Source organism: Gouania willdenowi, chromosome 17 (assembly GCF_900634775.1).
Source record: "Gouania willdenowi chromosome 17, fGouWil2.1, whole genome shotgun sequence".
NCBI lineage: Eukaryota > Metazoa > Chordata > Actinopteri > Blenniiformes > Gobiesocidae > Gouania > Gouania willdenowi.
In genome coordinates, this window is record NC_041060.1 from 5,752,415 (window position 1) to 5,770,328 (window position 17,914).

General features: G+C 39.9%; 1 long non-coding RNA gene across 1 annotated transcript; it reads left to right on the plus strand.

Annotated features, from left to right (window-relative positions):
- Positions 1-15,060: 15,060 nt before the first annotated feature.
- Positions 15,061-15,418, plus strand: LOC114479855 (uncharacterized). Its single transcript, XR_003676026.1, has 2 exons — positions 15,061-15,297; positions 15,367-15,418. It is a non-coding gene; the product is annotated as an uncharacterized LOC114479855 (long non-coding RNA).
- Positions 15,419-17,914: the final 2,496 nt, after the last annotated feature.

Consider the following 17,914-nt stretch of genomic DNA (forward strand, 5'->3'; position numbering starts at 1 on the left):
AAATCAAGGTTAGCAGATGGCCCTAAAATTAGCTGAAAAGTGTTGAATATAAATGTCCAGTTACATGTATCTAATGTGAAAAAAATAATCATATAATAGTAATACTTGAAACAATATGTCTGCTTCATAAATGTCAGTTATCAGTTAATGTCATTACAAGTTTTTTTTTTTTTTTTAATTTTTTTAAAAATTGTTTATACATATCGATTAGCATTAGGGATAAAACAGTTATAGCATTTATTATTATCAAGTCCCTTTCACAATATGTTGTGATTGTATTGTTGGTTCCTTTTCTGTTAATATTTATGAATATTTTGTATAATATCAACTCTTATCTGAATCACCAATCATTTTGCCATCTTATGCTAATTGAAATGTAATCTAGTACAAAACAATAGGCTGGGATAATTGTTATGTCTGAATAGTACACAGTGTATTTTGCAAATGCAGGCATTTACTGAGAAACACTAGCAATCCCAGGAATCATTATGTAGCAGAAAAACCACCTTTGTTTAGAGAAAACTTGTATTTTAACTCATGTAGGCAGAATAAGTGGCATATTGAAAAATAAACAATAAAATAAATAAAGAACTAAAGATAAAACAAGGTTTTATTTAATGAATAATCACGATTTTTTTTTTTAGTTGTTGGTCATTTTAGCACAAATATTTATTTATTTGGTATTTATTTACCAAACTGGACCACGCAAGCGCACCAAACAGGACCGCACGCGCGCACCAAACTGAAACCCGCGAGCGCACCAAACTGGACCGCGCGCACCAAACTGGACCGCGCGCGCGTACCAAACTGGACCGCGCGCGCGCACCAAACTGGACCCCACGTGCGCGCACCAAACTGGACCGCGCGCGTACCAAACTGAACCCCGCGCGTGCGCACCAAACTGGACCACGCGAGCGCACCAAACTGGACCCCACGTGCGCGCACCAAACTGGACCGCGCGCGCGCACCAAACTGGACCCCACGTGCGCGCACCAAACTGGACCGCGCGCGCACCAAACTGAACCCCGCGCGTACCAAACTGAACCCCGCGCGTGCGCACCAAACTTGACCACGCGAGCGCACCAAACTGGACCCCACGTGCGCGCACCAAACTGGACCGCGCGCGCGCACCAAACTGGACCGCGCGCGCGCACCAAACTGGACCCCACGTGCGCGCACCAAACTGGACCGCGCGCGCACCAAACTGAACCCCGCGCGTACCAAACTGAACCCCGCGCGTGCGCACCAAACTGGACCGCGCGCGCGCACCAAACTGGACCGCGCGCGCGCACCAAACTGAACCCCGCGCGCGCACCAAACAGGACCGCGCGCGCGCACCAAACTGCATCCCGCGCGCGCACCAAACTGGACCACACACACACACACGCACGCACCAAACTGGACCGCACGCGCGCACCAAACTGGACCGCGCGAGCGCACCAAACTGGACCGTGTGCGCGCACCAAACTGGACCGCGCGCGCGCACCAAACTGAACCCCGCGCGCGCACCAAACTGGACCGCGCGCGCGCACCAAACTGAACCCCGCGCGCGCACCAAAATGGACCGCGCGTGCGCACCAAACTGGACCGCGCGCGCACCAAAGTGAACCCCGCGCGTGCACCAAACTGAACCAGAACATTTTCGCTCCCATGTCAAACTCAAGGCCCAGGAGCCAAATCAATAGGCTGGGATTATTGTTATGTCTGAATAGTACACAGTGTATTTTGCAAATGCAGGCATTTACTGAGAAACACTAGCAATCCCAGGAATCATTATGTAGCAGAAAAACCACCTTTGTTTAGAGAAAACTTGTATTTTAACTCATGTAGGCAGAATAAGTGGCATATTGAAAAATAAACAATAAAATAAATAAAGAACTAAAGATAAAACAAGGTTTTATTTAATGAATAATCACGATTTTCTTTTTTAGTTTTTGGTCATTTTAGCACAAATATTTATTTATTTGGTATTTATTTACCAAACTGGACCACGCAAGCGCACCAAACTGGACCACGCGAGCGCACCAAACTGGACCACACACACACACACGCACCAAACTGGACCCCACGTGCGCGCATCAAACAGGACCGCACGCGCGCACCAAACTGAAACCCGCGCGCGCACCAAACTGGACCGCGCACCAAACTGGACCACGCGAGCGCACCAAACTGGACCGCGCGCGCGCACCAAACTGAACCCCGCGCGCACCAAACAGGACCGCGCGCGCGCACCAAACTGGACCACACACACACACACGCACCAAACAGGACCGCGCGCGCGCACCAAACTGGACCGCGCGCGCGCACCAAACTGGACCGCGCGCGCGCACCAAACTGGACCGCGCGCGCGCACCAAACTGGACCACGCGAGCGCACCAAACTGGACCCCACGTGCGCGCACCAAACTGGACCGCGCGCGCGCACCAAACAGGACCGCGAGCGCGCACCAAACTGGACCGCGTGCACACCAAACTTGACCACACGAGCGCACCAAACTGGACCTCACGTGCGCGCACCAAACTGGATCGCGCGCGCGTACCAAACTGAACCCCGCGCGCACCAAACTGGACCCCACGTGCGCGCACCAAAACGGACCCCACGTGCGCGCACCAAACTGGACCGCTCGCGCGCACCAAACTTAACCCCGCGCGCGCACCAAACTGGACCAGAACATTTTCGCTCCTATGTCAAAGTCAAGGCCCAGGAGCCAAATCTGGCTCTTCAGAGCAACTGATTTGGCTCACATGGGAAAGAGAAAACATGTATCATTGTGTAAATGACCAAATAATTCAATTGTAAATTTGTTGTTGAAAGAACTCTAAATTCTTCTCAAATTTTTCCACAAAATCTCCCCAAATTAAATGAAAAAATAAAATAAAAATTTGTCAAAAAATAAATAAATCACTGGACATTTAAGTATCTGTCACTTTGTCTAATTTATAACTGGAAGTGCAAACTTGGGCACATTAATGATGGAATTAAAGCTGCGGCGCACTTGTGATTGAACTGGTCCCCTTTTGGCCCCTGAACTAAAATGAGTTTGACACCCCTGTTGTAGATTTATATGTTTTGCCATTTCCATAGCTATGTTTGGGTACATATCATTGTAAAGGAATCCTAGAATCTGTCTATGTGTTGAAAGAAAAATGTTTTAAAATAGAAAACTTGGTCAATAATTAATTAAAGGTTAAAATAAATTCAGTTTAACAACATGTTCGATTTTAAAGAACTAACTTTATACGAAAGAAACTCTGTATCTTTGCTTCCATGTGTGATTTGTCCTCGTTTGTAGAGTTTGTTTCAACGTTTCACAGTGAGTACAAATATGAAGTGTATACATTTGAATCTACTGTAAAAGACAGTGGGACATTTTTAATTATGGCTGCGCCCTGCGACGTGTTGCAGGCTTAAGCATCAAAGATACGTTTTTTTCCTGCCTAAAGTGTGAGTAAGAAACAAAAAGTAGCACAGGAAAAGTTTGCGATGGGACCGAAGAAAGCAGCGGAGGCAAAGATGGAGAATGATATGGAGGAAATCCGGGAATCTCTAAATCGTATGTCTGGGGAGCTAACGAAAGTGACGCAACAGCTGATTAAGCTGGCGGAACTTTTTGAAGAAGTGAAACAACTTAAAAATATCGTAAGAGAAAGAGACAAAACCATCGAGGAGCTTGAGATAAGAATCGACAACCTCGAGCAGTACACCAGAATGGAAGATGTTATAATTACAGGTCTTACAATCAAGCCGCGCTCTTACGCCAGAGCAACTACGGATGGCAGAAATATAAGTGAGGATGCACATGCCGAGGATTTGCAAACGCTGGAAGAGCAAGTTGTGAACTTTCTGGCAGAGAAGGACGTCTACCTGGATCCGACCGCCATCTCGGCATGCCACACTTTGCCGCGGAAGGACAAGGCTAATCCAGCTATTATTTTGCGTTTTGCAAATCGCAAACATAAAACGGAACTCATGCGTCAAGGAAAGAAGTTAAAAGGAACGTCTGTGTATCTGAATGATCATCTAACAAAGAAAGCGGCTGGAATTGCCAGAGAAGCGCGTATCCTGAAAAAAAATGGGAAGATCAAAGCGACATGGACGAGGAATTGTAAGATATTCATCCAGCTAAATGGGCACACTCCGGAACAAGCTAAAGTCATACTGGTAAGAGAAATGAAAGACCTTGACCAAATCAAATAATGTTGCAAATTCCTCTGAATATACTTACAACTCGTGAGAAGATAAGTCACAGTATTTATGGGAAAGACAATTGTGCCCAGATGGGAGGACATGGATGCTCACAGGCCACATCTAGCCTTATTATTATTTTTAGTTACGCAGCGGATGTTTCCTGGAGGAATAATTTAACACGAAGTAGGCGATGGATTGATGGATATTTTTCTGTTAGACTGAGGATATACTGTAACTCTGCAAATGGACAGTGTGTTCGTCTTGCGTTGGATGGAAGGCTTGCGTTTTGGTACTTTTTTCTCAAAGGATATAATGACAGTGAGTTCTAATAATACTCAGTGGAGTCGACAAGTGGATATGAATATTTCGAATACTCGGACTTTGGACTTGGGAGTACTGGGAACTGTACGGGACATCTCCAAATAGACAGTAGTTTTCTGCGTGCGTCTGATTGCGTGCTGTTTGTGCGCGTGTGTGTGATTGTCAGCGCGTCGCTTGGGCATAAATGTGGATGTGTACGTTGTGTGTGTACGTGTCCTTCGTGCGTGTGCGTGAGTATGTGCTCCATGAGCGTGAGTGGTCTTGTGGTTGGGTGTGTCCAACGCTATGCGCTTTCGGGGGGAATGTGTGTGTATGATAAAACTAAAAACAAATGTATGACAGTGAGGATGAATTGAGCGAAGTGGATATTGATAACAATGACGCAGAATATATAAATGGTACAAATGATACAAATTATAGAGTAAATGAGTTTGGCTGTGACATAGATCCGGATAAGCATTTGTTTAATAATATAATTAATGATTGTGATTACTATACTGACGAGCAATTTAAACGCATTAATATGAATGGAGCCTTTAGCATTATACACTTTAATAGTAGGAGTTTGAACAAAAATTATAACGAAATTAAACAATATCTTAATCAGTTTAATAAATTCAGTGTCATTGCTGTTTCTGAGACTTGGTTGGATGCAGATAGGTGCTGTGAAGTTCAATTAGATGGATATGAATTGTTCACTACAAATCGGATAAATAAAAGAGGTGGGGGCGTTGCACTATACATAGATACAGATCTGAGGTTTAAAAAGATTGATAGCAAGTCAACCACCATCGATGATGTTCTGGAGTGTATAACATGTGAAATTATTGTAGAAAAGTCTAAAAATATTGTTGTTAGTTGTGTGTACAGAACACCTGGATCATGTCTAGACATTTTCAATAAAAAAATGGACTGCCTTTTTAGTAATTTAAACAAGGTCCATTTTGTGTGTGGTGACTTTAATATCAATCTACTGAACCCTCAGAAAAATTTAAGAACAACAGACTTCATTAATACTATGTATAGCAACTCTCTTTTTCCCCTTATTGTTAAGCCAACCAGAATTACCACGGACACATCAACGTTAATAGATAATATATTTACTAATCAATTAGCAAGTCAAATTACAGCTGGAGTACTTATCAATGATATCACTGACCATCTTCCTATTTTTAGTATTTTTAAACAATTGCAAAATATTACAACCAAAATAAATGATTTCAAATATGTAAGACATCGAACACCTGAAGCTATTGCTGCTCTCAAGGGGGACTTATGTGCCCAAACTTGGGAAGAAGTGTATGCAACTCCTGACCCTGATAAGGCATACAATGCCTTCCTACTTACCCTAATCCAATTGTATGACCAGCACTGTCCGTGTAAGAAATATTATACTAAAAACAAAAGCAGCCAGGATAAACCATGGATAACCAAGGGCATAGCTAAGGCTTGTAAAAGAAAACAACAACTCTATAGAGTACATTTAGAGCAAAGGACTAAACAAACTGAAGAAAGATATAAAATGTACAAAAATAAGTTAACTCAAATAATAAGATTCAATAAAAAAGCATACTATCACAAATTGCTGGAGCAGAACAAGAGTGATATCCAGGGTACCTGGAAGGTATTGAATGGCATTATCAGGAATGGAAGAAAAAAGGAAGAATATCCAAATTACTTCACAATGAATAATTCAATCATCAGTGAAAAAAAGGAAATTGCTAATGCATTTAACAGTTTTTTGTCAGTGTTGGGCCGAAGTTAGCCAATGAAATTGTGCTACCAAGCAATGCCAATGAATTTAAAGAAATGAATATTAAAAATAATCTAAACTCACTTTTCATTAAAAGTGTTAGTGAGAGCGAAATCATTGAAATTGTACATTCCTTCAAAACTAAGAGATCAACAGATGGATCTGATATAGATATGGTCCTCGTGAAAGATATCATTGATCTTATTGTTACTCCTTTCATGTATATATGTAATCAGTCTTTCTCAATGGGTATCTTTCCGAGTAAAATGAAAACTGCCAAAGTAATACCTATTTTTAAAAGTGGAGAAAAGCAACAGTTTACCAATTACAGACCGATCTCAATACTCTCGCAGTTTTCAAAAATACTGGAAAAGCTATTTGTGAAACGACTTGATAGCTTTGTAGACAAGCATAACCTGTTAAGTGAACATCAGTATGGTTTTAGATCCAATAGGTCCACTTCAATGGCAGTTACGGAACTAGTAGAAAAGATATCAACATCTATTGAGAACAGAGAGTATGCTGTTGGAGTCTTTATTGACCTTAGCAAGGCCTTTGACACAATAGACCATTCATTGCTTTTAAGTAAATTAGAAAGGTATGGTGTCAGGGGCTTAGCACATGATTGGCTAAAAAGTTATCTAAGTGACCGAAATCAGTATGTACATATTGATAATATCAACTCAATGGAGGCAAAAATAACCCACGGAGTTCCTCAGGGCTCCGTTTTGGGACCTAAACTATTTATTATGTACATTAATGAAATCAGCGAAGTCCTCAACAAATTACAATGTATTCTATTTGCCGATGATACCAGTTTGTATTGTTCGGGAAAAGATCTTGAGCTGCTTTTGAACACAGTAGGAACTGAACTTAAGATACTTAAAAACTGGTTTGATGTAAATAAACTTTCCATAAATCTGCAAAAAACTAAATATATTATATTCGGAAACAAGGAAGTAAACAAACCATGTCGAATCAAAATTGGGGAGGTAGAAATTGAAAGGGTGTATGTTACAAAGTTTTTGGGAATCAATATTGATAATAAGTTAAATTGGAAAGCACACATAAATACACTAAAGACAAAAATTTCCAAACTTATTGCCATACTGTATAAAATAAAAACCTCTGTGAATCAAAATGCATTATATATACTGTACAATTCCCTCATCCTTCCATACCTTAGCTATTGTGTGGAAATATGGGGGAATACCTATAAAACTAATATACAACCCATCTTCTTATTACAAAAGAAAGCAATTAGAGTGATCAGCCATTCAGAATACCTTGCTCCAACAAATCCACTTTTTATTAGATTAAATATCTTAAAATTGCATGATCTTGTTGATGTCTACACAGCAGTTGTGATGTACAAGGCTCACAATCTCATGCTTCCTCACTATTTACAAAAGATGTTTCAAACTAGAGAATCAAGATATAACCTCAGAGGAACTGATCTGCTACAAAAACCCATGGCGAAGAGTAACACTAAGAGGAGGTGTTCATCAGTCAAAGGAGTTGATCTGTGGAACGGTCTACCTATACAACTTAAGGGCTCCAAAACTATTCATGCGTTTAAGAAAATGTACAAGTTAAATATTTTAGAGAAGTATAGAACACTTGAATGAAACATTAGAAAAGAAGTTGATCGAGGATGCTTAATATAATTTTGATCGTTGAAGTTTATGTTTTGTGCTTACATGTTTCCATTGTTGGTATGAGATAAACTGTATAATTATGTCATCTTTGGACATACAGTAGTGTTACAGTTGTATAAGGGGTTAGGCAAAACAAGTCTAGACTTCAGCCTAAACCCCTTTCGGTCAGGCATCATTTAGCGGTTGATATTCTTAATGTATACATATTTATTTATTTATTTTTATTTTTATTTTTTATTTTTTCCTGTCGTGTAATGTGTGGAATCTTTGAATGACCTAAGATCTGGATGTTCACAATGAGCGAAGTAAACAAACTAATAAACAGTAATAAACGTTTGGCTCACTTTGACCCCTTTAGAAGCAACAAATATTTTTATTTGAAATCTCGTAGAAATGTTACAAACAACTGAAACCACATTAAAGGAACTCATTGATTTATTTCTGCAGACTTTTTGTGAAAGAGTAGTTTGAAATGACAGGCAATAAAAAGGTAGAAACTGCCATCTAGAGGATTTTATAAGGAACATCAAGCAGAGGTAAATCATCCAATAACACAAATCTACTGATAGATATGAGATAATAACACAATTATGTGACTATCAAAGCAAGATGTAAAACATGTATGAAGGCAAGCATTTAGCACTGGAGTTTTATGAAATGTTTGAGTCATCCTGAAATCTGTTAATGAATATCTTTCACTATTTTTATCACTTATATTTATATAAAGCCTTTAGATTGATTGTTACTTTAGCTCTTGATGAGTATTTACATACTCCATTTTCAATAGGCCGACTGTAAAAGTCACTGCAATCACGTGAAGAAGTATAAAAAATATCTAAGGGTGTGGTCATGATCTGTAATGATTATATTAAAATCAAGGTTAGCAGATGGCCCTAAAATTAGCTGAAAAGTGTTGAATATAAATGTCCAGTTACATGTATCTAATGTGAAAAAAATAATCATATAATAGTAATACTTGAAACAATATGTCTGCTTCATAAATGTCAGTTATCAGTAATGTTATTACATGTTTTTTTTGTTTTTAAAAATTGTTTATACATATCGATTAGCATTAGGGATAAAACAGTTATAGTATTTATTATTATCAAGTCCCTTTCACAATATGCTGTGATTGTATTGTTGGTTCCTTTTCTGTTAATATTTATGAATATTTTGTATAATATCAACTCTTATCTGAATCACCAATCATTTTGCCATCTTATGCTAATTGAAATGTAATCTAGTACAAAACAATAGGCTGGGATAATTGTTATGTCTGAATAGTACACAGTGTATTTTGCAAATGTAGGAATTTACTGAGAAACACTAGCAATCCCAGGAATCATTATGTAGCAGAAAAACCACCTTTGTTTGGAGAAAACTTGTATTTTAATTCATATAGGCAGAATAAGTGGCATATTGAAAAATAAACAATAAAATAAATAAAGAACTAAAGATAAAACAAGGTTTTATTTAATGAATAATCACGATTTTTTTTTTTTTTTTAGTTGGTCATTTTAGCACAAATATTTATTTATTTGGTATTTATTTACCAAACTGGAACACGCAAGCGCACCAAACTGGACCACACACACACACACGCGCGCGCACCAAACTGGACCCCACGTGCGCGCACCAAACAGGACCGCACGCGCACACCAAACTGAAACCTGCGCGCGCACCAAACTAGACCGCACGCGCGCACCAAACTGGAACCCGTGCGCGCACCAAACTGGACCGCGCACGCACCAAACTGGACCGCGTGCGCGCACCAAACTGAACCCCGCGCGCGCACCAAACTGGACCCCACGTGCGCGCACCAAACTGAACCCCGCGCGCGCACCAAAATGGACCAGAACATTTTCGCTCCCATGTCAAACTCAAGGCCCAGGAGCCAAATCTGGCTCTTCAGAGCAACTGATTTGGCTCACATGGGAAAGAGAAAACATGTATCATTGTGTAAATGACCAAATAATTCAATTGTAAATTTGTTGTTGAAAGAACTCTAAATTCTTCTCAAATTCTTCCACAAAATCACCCAAATTAAAAAATAAAATAAAATAAAAATTCGTCAAAAAATAAATAAATCACTGGACATTTAAGTATCTGTCACTTTGCCTAATTTATAACTGGAAGTGCAAACTTGGGCACATTAATGTTGGAATTAAAGCTGCGGCGCACTTGTGATTGAACTGGTCCCCTTTTGGCCCCTGAACTAAAATGAGTTTGACACCCCTGTTGTAGAATTATATGTTTTGCCATTTCCATAGCTATGTTTGGGTACATATCATTGTAAAGGAATCCTAGAATCTGTCTATGTGTTGAAAGAAAAATGTTTTAAAATAGAAAACTTGGTCAATAATTAATTAAAGGTTGAAATAAATTCAGTTTAACAACATGTTCGATTTTAAAGAACTAACTTTATACGAAAGAAACTCTGTATCTTTGCTTCCATGTGTGATTTGTCCTCGTTTGGAGAGTTTGTTTCAACGTTGTGAGTACAAATATGAAGTGTATACATTTTAATCTACTGTAAAAGACAGTGGGACGTTTTTAATTATGGACTGACGTTTGGCTCACTTTGACCCCTTTAGAAGCAACAAATATTTTTGTTTGAAATCTCGTAGAAATGTTACAAACAACTGAAACCACATTAAAGGAACTCATTGATTTATTTCTGCAGACTTTTTGTGAAAAAGTAGTTTGAAATGACAGGTGTAACAAATCAATAACACACGAGGGCTCAGGAACTGACTGCGAAAAAGGTCAACAGAAATAGGTTCGGCTGTAGAGCCAAGGTGTGTGAATAATTGGACACAGACACAAGGATTTCGTTTTAGTATATGTATATTAAAGCTATTATATATATTAAAGATATTTGGAGTCAATTTATATTGATATATATTATTTAGTTATTAATAATCAGGTATAGGCAATAAACAAACAACCAAAATACAATTACAAAACTGAGACAATATTTTCTTCTTTCAAAACTTGTAGTCAAAGTTCAGTTCAAGGTTCATTTCCTTTGGTGAGTTCAGTTCAGTTTGTTTGATTTCGCCAAGTTCAAAAGCGAAGGGTTTCGCAAAGTTCTTTCGCATTGGGGGAAAAAAAATACAAAACAGAAAAGGTCCCCAGGGTATATTCCAAGTATTAGGTCCGAGTGTCCGAGGAAACAAAAAGATCAAATATTCCTACCGCGATGCAGCGGTGGTTGGGTGGTGGCTCGCCATCTAGTGGTCGAGAGTGGTAGGTGATCCAGGACTAACATAAAAACCTGACCTATAAAACAAGGCCAACAACAATCAGTCAAACAGGAATTAACTTAAGTATTTTTTTAAAACAGAAAATACATTCACCTTAGCACATTTAAACAATTTGTCATTGTTAATTAAATAAACAGTTATCAATAAATGCTATAAATCATAGCAGAAAAATCCATATCAAGGTAAATCAAATTGAAGCTTCATTCTATATTTTCAGAGATCAAAAGGAATAAAGTGCACTTTTAAATCAACATCATTAGCTGTAAAGCTAAGTCATATCATAAATTAAACATGCATGTTTTAAATAGATTCTTCAAATAAATCATTTCATTCAGTAGATCAAAGCCTATTCAAGACCACATAGCCCATGGGCATTTCTTTCAAAAAGTAACAGAAATGGTCAAAATCAATCAAAACTAAAAAAGGCAAAGTATTAATTTATTATAATACTATTTATTTAACAATTCGGCTTTGATTATAAATTAGAAAATAAAAGGATTACTTAAATAAAAGTGCAAATGGTCAGACTGACCCTGTGTGTTCCGCAGCTAATGGTGGCTTAATTTTGCAGGAATTTCAATGGAGTCTGGTACACCACAAATCCGCCAAATACTTAATAAAACACATTGAAGTACAATGTGAAACGACTCACCGGTGAGTGGAGAGATATCTAGTTTATAGGAGAAGATGTTCATCCAGGTATTTCGTATGAAGGTTGTGTTTCAGTGGTGATTTTCCATCAGTAAGCCGACCATGCAGACGCCACAGTGAGAGCAGCCATCACAGCATTCAGTGGAGCAAACAAGAGTGAAGGGGGAGGAGCCAGGGACTTTAAAGGTGTAGGGCGGGCTCGTCACAATAAAACCATGGCAGGAAGTTGGCCTCTAGTTCACATGGGTTACACAAGCATTTAGCACTGGAGTTTTATGAAATGTTTGAGTCATCCTGAAATCTGTTAATGAATATCTTTCACTATTTTTTATCACTTATATTTATATAAAGCCTTTAGATTGATTGTTACTTTAGCTCATGATGAGTATTTACATACTCCATTTTCAATAGGCCGACTGTAAAAGTCACTGCAATCACGTGAAGAAGTATAAAAAATATCTAAGGGTGTGGTCATGATCTGTAATGATTATATTAAAATCAAGGTTAGCAGATGGCCCTAAAATTAGCTGAAAAGTGTTGAATATAAATGTCCAGTTACATGTATCTAATGTGAAAAAAATAATCATATAATAGTAATACTTGAAACAATATGTCTGCTTCATAAACGTCAGTTATCAGTTAATGTTATTACATGTTTTTTTTTTTTTTAATTTTTTAAAAATTGTTCATACATATCGATTAGCATTAGGGATAAAACAGTTATAGTATTTATTATTATCAAGTCCCTTTCACAATATGTTGTGATTGTATTGTTGGTTCCTTTTCTGTTAATATTTATGAATATTTTGTATAATATCAACTCTTATCTGAATCACCAATCATTTTGCCATCTTATGCTAATTGAAATGTAATCTAGTACAAAACAATAGGCTGGGATAATTGTTATGTCTGCAAAGTACACAGTGTATTTTGCAAATGCAGGCATTTACTGAGAAACACTAGCAATCCCAGGAATCATTATGTAGCAGAAAAACCACCTTTGTTTAGAGAAAACTTGTATTTTAACTCATATAGGCAGAAAAAGTGGCATATTGAAAAATAAACAATAAAATAAATAAAGAACTAAAGATAAAACAAGGTTTTATTTAATGAATAATGACGATTTTTTTTTTTAAGTTGTTGGTCATTTTAGCACAAATATTTATTTATTTGGTATTTATTTACCAAACTGGACCACGCAAGCGCACCAAACTGGACCACACACACACACACACACACGCGCGCGCACCAAACTGGACCCCACGTGCGCGCATTAAACAGGACCGCACGCGCGCAGCAAACTGAAACCCGCGCGCGCACCAAACTGGACCGCGCGAGCGCACCAAACTGGACCCCACGTGCACGCACCAAACTGGACCGCGCGCACCAAACTGGACCCCACGTGCGCGCACCAAACTGGACCGCGCGCGCGCACCAAACTGACCCCGCGCGCGCACTAAAATGGACCGCGCGCGCGCACCAAACTGAACCCCGCGCGCGCACCAAACTGGACCGCGTGCGCGCACCAAACTGGACCGCGCACGCGCACCAAATTGAACCCCGCGCGCGCACCAAACAGGACCGCGCGCGCGCACCAAACTGCATCCCGCGCGCGCACCAAACTGGACCGCGCGCGCGCACCAAACTGGACCGCGCGCGCACCAAACTGGACCCCACGTGCGCGCACCAAACTGGACCGCGCGCGCACCAAAATGGACCGCGCGCGCACCAAACTGAACCCCGCGCGTGCACCAAACTGGACCAGAACATTTTCGCTCCCATGTCAAACTCAAGGCCCACGAGCCAAATCTGGCTCTTCAGAGCAACTGATTTGGCTCACATGGGAAAGAGAAAACATGTATCATTGTGTAAATGACCAAATAATTCAATTGTAAATTTGTTGTTGAAAGAACTCTAAATTCTTCTCAAATTCTTCCACAAAATCTCCCCAAATTAAATAAAAAAAATAAAATAAAAATTCGTCAAAAAATAAATAAATCACTGGACATTTAAGTATCTGTCACTTTGTCTAATTTATAACTGGAAGTGCAAACTTGGGCACATTAATGTTGGAATTAAAGCTGCGGCCCACTTGTGATTGAACTGGTCCCCTTTTGGCCCCTGAACTAAAATGAGTTTGACACCCCTGTTGTAGATTTATATGTTTTGCCATTTCCATAGCTATGTTTGGGTACATATCATTGTAAAGGAATCCTAGAATCTGTCTATGTGTTGAAAGAAAAATGTTTTAAAATAGAAAACTTGGTCAATAATTAATTAAAGGTTGAAATAAATTCAGTTTAACAACATGTTCGATTTTAAAGAACTAACTTTATACGAAAGAAACTCTGTATCTTTGCTTCCATGTGTGATTTGTCCTCGTTTGGAGAGTTTGTTTCAACATTTCACAGTGAGTACAAATATGAAGTGTATACATTTTAATCTACTGTAAAAGACAGTGGGACGTTTTTAATTATGGACTGACGTTTGGCTCACTTTGACCCCTTTAGAAGCAACAAATATTTTTGTTTGAAATCTCGTAGAAATGTTACAAACAACTGAAACCACATTAAAGGAACTCATTGATTTATTTCTGCAGACTTTTTGTGAAAGAGTAGTTTGAAATGACAGGCAATAAAAAGGTAGAAACTGCCATCTAGAGGATTTTATAAGGAACATCAAGCATAAGTAAATCATCCAATAACACAAATCTACTGATAGATATGAGATAATAACACAATTATGTGACTATCAAAGCAAGATGTAAAACATGTATGAAGGCAAGCATTTAGCACTGGAGTTTTATGAAATGTTTGAGTCATCCTGAAATCTGTTAATGAATATCTTTCACTATTTTTTATCACTTATATTTATATAAAGCCTTTGGATTGATTGTTACTTTAGCTCTTGATGAGTATTTACATACTTGTCATAGGTAGGCCGTTTCATTTAAGCGGTTGGAGGAACAGAGTACAGCTAAGGCCACGTTTCCAGGTGCAGACCAAAGTGTATTTATTAATGATTTCCAAGTAGAAAAGTATTTACAAAGAAATAGGCAAAAAAACAAGTTTAAAACATGTGCAGAGCTCCAAACATAGCTCACATCCTGCAGCACTCTTCTTCAACAATGAAGCTGAGCAGCTTTTATAGGCCGACAGATGATTAAGTCCCAGCCTATTCTGCAGCACAGGAAAATTCTTAAAAACAACAATTTTTTTCTTTCACACTATACCTTACAAATCTAACAATGTAAAAACATTTCATTACCTCTACCAAATATATATGTTTTATTAAGTTAACGATATCTACATTAAAACAAACATCTAATTTAGCACAACATTAAAATCAAACACCCCTCCTGCTCCTCACACAATGGTCCCTCCTGGAACCTTCTTAAGGTGCTCCGGCTCTCTGGGGAATCTTTTAGCCGGAACACCTGGGACCAGACCAGAGATACAAAGTAAGTTCATTTATCAGACAATTACACATTTTGTATTTAGTTTCACTCATACTTTACTCTCTGTTGCAGGTCCACAACCATGGGAAAAGACAATCAATAAACATCCGTTTTACAAAGATAATATGCATGTGTCTTTTGTAAACAAGTAATGGACTTGCTTCATTACATTTCCTCCCCCCTCTCCTAGGTCACAGTACCTCTAGTCTTCATAAACCCTGGACAGACAGTCAGCCACAGTATTGGTTTTCCCTGCTTTATAGCAGACAGTAAAGTCGTATGGTTGTAGGGCCAGGTACCAACCAGCGATTCTGGTATTGGCATCTTTCATCTTGTGAAGCCATTGGAGAGCGCGATGGTCAGTCTCGAGATCAAAGTGCCGACCCAACAGGTAGTACCGTAGAGACTCTATCGCCCACTTCATAGCCAAGCATTCTTTTTCTACTGTAGAATACCTGGTCTCTCTGTCCAGCAGTTTTCTGCTCAAAAAGGCGACCGGCCTCCTCCCACCGTCCATCTCCTGCAGCAGTACTCCTCCTAGGCCCACTCCAGATGCATCAGTTTGTAAAATGAACGGTTTGTTGAAGTCAGGCGTCTGCAGCAGCGTGTGTTGGTTCATTGCCTTCTTTAGATCTCTGAAAGCAAGGTCACATCGATCCGTCCATTTTACCTTTTTAGGGGCTGAGGATTTAGTAAGGTCATTGAGCACTGCTGAGCGGTCTGCAAAGTGAGGAATGAATTTCCTATACCAGCCAATCAGACCTAGGAAACTCCTAACCCTCTTTTTTGTAGTCGGAATAGGGTAGGAATGAATAGCCTCCATTTTCCCCACCTGAGGCCTGAGTTTGCCATGCCCAATCACAAACCCCAGGTATTCCACCTCTCTTTTAGCCAGACAGCACTTTTTCGGGTTGATGGTTAGGCCAGCTGAGTGGATGCACTGTAGGGTTTTTTCCAAATGAGCCATGTGTTCCTCCCATGTTTGGCTGTAAATCACCACATCATCCAAATATGCAGCCGAGAAATCTGAAACATCTCTCAGAACATAGTCCATCAGTCTTTGAAAAGTGGCTGGTGCCCCCTGGAGTCCGAACGGCATAACTCGAAATTGGTACATACCAAATGGAGTCTTAAATGCTGTCAACTCCTGAGCCTCTGGAGCAAGTGCCACTTGCCAATAACCTTTGCTCAGGTCGAGGGTGGTGATGTATCTGGCTTGTCCCACTCTCTCCACCAGCTCGTCAATCCTGGGCATTGGATAAGGGTCACACAATGAAACAGCATTCAAATAACGAAAGTCAATGCAAAATCGTAGTGAGCCATCCTTCTTTGGTACCAGAACCACCAGACTGCACCATTCACTGCTGGAAACCTCAATTATGCCCAATTCCAACATTAGTTTTATTTCCTCTTTCAAAGTTGGCACCAACCGCTCTGGTATTCTGTAGCTCTTTTGACGTGGAGGTGCCTCGTTTTTCAGCCGTATATGGTGCTGTACCCAGTCCGTATAGCCAGGAGTGTCCTTAAAAAGCTCTGGGTTTATGAGAGCATCCACCTGCTTCTGCTCAGAGATAGACAGATGTGACGTGACCACAACAGATGACTCACCCCGACTTCCAGGTATGAATTTCTCTTTGGTTTCTTCATCCTGTACAGCACGGATCAACAGCTGAGGGACAGATTCCTGGCGAGACTGAAAATCCTTCAACAGGTTAACGTGAAACGTCTGGTGCTTTCTGGTTCTGTCGGGCATAAATAGTTCATATGTGAGCTTACCCACTCTCCTGGTGATTTCATAGGGACCATTCCACTTTGAGAGAAGTTTGCTGTCTGAGGTGGGAAGAAGTAATAGCACCTTTTGGCCTGGTTCAAAACTCCTTTCTCTTGCCTTGCGATCGTACCACATCTTTTGATTCTTTTGTGCAGTTTTCATGGATTCCCGTGCCAGTGCAGACATTTCCTCAAGCCTTTCCCTCATCTTTACTACATAGGCCACTACATTGTCTCCTGATGGGGATGGATTCTCCCAGTAATCTTTGAGGAGATCAAGCGGCCCTCTTACTTGCCGTCCATAGAGTAACTCAAAAGGTGAGAACCCCGTTGAGGCTTGTGGCACTTCACGATAGGCAAACAGTAGATACAGCAACCACTGGTCCCAGTCTGCTCCTGTGTGCGACACAAACTTCCGCAGCATGTTTTTTAATGTTTGATTATATCTTTCCACTAGCCCGTCCGTTTGGGGGTGGTATGGGGTGGTCTTAATACCCCTAATTCCCAACAGCTTGTAAACCTGCTTTAATAACTTTGACATAAAGTTGGTCCCACAGTCTGTTAACACCTCCTTTGGTATTCCCACCCTGGAGAAAAGTTGTAACAGACAGTTGGCTATATTTCTGGCTTTTATGGTCTTTAGGGGAAAGGCTTCCGGATACCTTGTTGCGTAGTCACACAGCACTAAGATGTATCTATAGCCTGAGCTGCTTCGTTCTAATGGCCCTACTATGTCCATACCAATTCTATCAAATGGTGTTCCAATAATAGGTAGGGGTTGCAACATAGCGCGTGGAACTTGACGCGATGAGGTAAGTTGACATGTTTCACATGAACTACAAAATTTTGA